At 36.3% G+C, this 2,724-nt stretch overlaps 1 long non-coding RNA gene across 1 annotated transcript; it reads right to left on the bottom strand.

The window, feature by feature from the left end:
* Window position 1: 1 nt before the first annotated feature.
* On the bottom strand, window positions 2–2,724 carry LOC129670228 (uncharacterized). The gene is made up of 2 exons (XR_008719147.1): window positions 2,692–2,724; window positions 2–2,513 (listed from the first exon to the last, which is right to left on the bottom strand). It is a non-coding gene; the product is annotated as an uncharacterized LOC129670228 (long non-coding RNA).

The following is a 2,724-nucleotide window of genomic DNA, read 5'->3' as shown; positions in this document are numbered from 1 at the left end:
GACAGCCTGCTTCTGGGTTGTCTAACAACCTATGATGTCATCATGTGGCACCAGCCAGTTAGCCATACCTGGCAGGCATGGTCCTGTTGCTCCTTAAAATGACCAAAATGCCATTTTCTCTCTCTCTTAGCTCTTGGCCCTTGCCCTCTCTTGCCTCTCCCCTTTCTCTGTCAGGGCACCCTCCTTTCTTCCCTGTATCATGTCTCACTCTCTCTGTCTCTCTGTCTCTTCATCTCCACCTATTAAGCCTCTTTCGTATAAAATCAGCTGTGCTCATCATCATCATTATTTATTTTGGTCCTAACATAGTTTATCTGCAATTTCTTCCAGCAGTTAAACACTCTGTCTATATGGAATCAGCAATCACTTTTACCTTAAATCTGAATTAACCTCACCTCACTAGCTGAATAATGGCAGAGCACATCTACTGTACTGATTCCTTTAGTTGTCTGCTATTTTCAGGTAGGAAAGGGGAAGTTGTATGAACCTAAAAGTGCTAGTGCCCAGAGCAGAAACATCTCTGCCTACAAAGCAGATAGACCACATAGCACTGAGATTGAAATGGTGACAGAGTGGACACCTGACAGTTCTCTATCCACAATGAGTAAGAGAAAGACTCAAGTGCTGATCCAAGGAAGGGGAGATGCCAACACTGTAGATGAGATCAGCTATTACAAGGACAAACATGAGGAGGAGAATTCCTTTGTGTAACATGAGAAGACATCAAGAATGGCCAGGGCCTTGCATATTTGTTTGCAGTAATGAATGAAATGAATAAAAACCTCTTATTTTAAAATTAAATGCCAGGAGGGGAGATTGTAAAACGCAGACTCCCCCATTTGCATTAAAATTTTAAAAGAATGAGTGTTGCTCTATATGATGTGAACGCTCTATATGACAGTAAACCCAAAAGTACAATTTAAGTAAGACAAGGGAGAAAGAATAATGGATATGAAAGGGCCAGAAAAGATGGGGATGAGCATAGTCAAAGTACATTATACACTAGTGTGAAAAGGTCTTTAAGAAATCCATTACAGTGTACCATGAGTAAACATCAATAGAATGTATTGTAAAAGAAGTAACTGGTCATCGTGGTCAATCAAAATTCCTTATTAATAAGTTGGATAAAGTTGACATCCACAGGTTTTAGAAAATTTAAGTTATTATCTATCAAAATGATGTGATACAATTGCAAGAATGTCTAAATTTTTTGTTTCACATTGGCCATGTCTATGATTTTTACAAATAAGTAAATAGAAGAACATTTCTTTTTATGTGCTTTCTGTAGAAACTTCTATACTCAAACCATTAATAATCCTCATATGTAAGGAGACTACAAAATTATAACTGTAGTTCCCAAATAAAGATCACTTTAATTGACAATATGCTTAGCAAATTGTTACATATGTAATGAAAGGGAAATTCCAGAATGTGTTGGTTGTATACCAAGCTTTCAAACATTACCATATTATAATGTTTCAGAAATGTATTCTTTTTAGCAAAGAAGATAATGGGTGAACTTTTGGGATTTTTCTTGGTATGCATGCCATTCACAAGTAAAATCTGATTTTCAGTCTTTTCTTCACTTTATTTTGGGGAAAGAAATTAAAGATAAAGTCCTTCAGAATTTAAGAAATAACCTGAATCTTCCCTGACAGGTGCTCTCTAGGTAAGTAGCATTCACAATGGCAGCAAATTAAGATCTGCCCATCCCCTAATGCAAAACAGTAACTGTGTGGTGAATTGATGGACAGGACAGACGATGCATCCATAATACACTTTGAGAACCATGAGATAAAGTGTTAATGTCAATAGTTCAAGTCATTTAAACTAGTCATTTTATTAGGTTTGTTTCCTTAGCAGATTGATGTTACCACATGTAATTTCTTAAATGTATAAATCACAATATAAGAATTCATGATAATTTTGAAATCATGATAAACTTCTATCTAAATAATATCTAATGTTTAATATCTAAACATTCAGCTTAGAAATTAAAATATTGATTCATTAGTACTCGAAACTGTGACCATGTGCCTTCAGTGGAACATCAGTGAAATTAGGGAGACCAAAGTGGTTCAACAAAATGAAAACAAATATCATCTGGTTTGGGCCCCATGAGTGTAGATGAAGTCACTACCACCATTATCAGTAGCAATTTTTCTCTGATGAAATGATTAGCAATATATAAGTTATAGTTGTACTTGGGTTGTAACTCATCAGAAATTTAAAGTGAAAGCTCCGTTCATGATATCTGATTCATAAACAAAAGGAAAACTTTACATTTAGAATACGATCAATAGATTTTTTTATACCTCAACTTAGAACAGGATGGAAAAGTTAAAACACAAAGCTTTCCTCACCATTGGTTCTTCTCAGTTCCTCCACAAGGCACTGAGCCTCTTCTTGAACTCGGTCCTCAATGGTCCTTTTGCCCATGCCTAAATTCCGCAGGGTTGTCAGAGAGAAGCGCCTCATTTCTTTCCATCCTTTTCCATGGCTAAAAACGATTCCTAAACAAATGAGAACACAAACTACAAAGTGATTTCCAGAAGAGAAGGACCATCTGAGAACACACAACAAATCAGAGGCCCAATCTGAGCTCCAGAAGCAAGTCTGGTGTTTTCTTTATATCTTCTTCCTCACCATGAATACTATCCAGCTCACACATGAATGTACACAGTAACTTACCAAGGCCTTTACTAATTTTGTCAAACACTGGGA

Source organism: Psammomys obesus, unplaced genomic scaffold (genome assembly GCF_907164565.1).
Source record: "Psammomys obesus unplaced genomic scaffold, mPsaObe1.curated_primary_1811, whole genome shotgun sequence".
NCBI lineage: Eukaryota > Metazoa > Chordata > Mammalia > Rodentia > Muridae > Psammomys > Psammomys obesus.
This window is presented reverse-complemented; position numbering and strand designations above follow the sequence as displayed.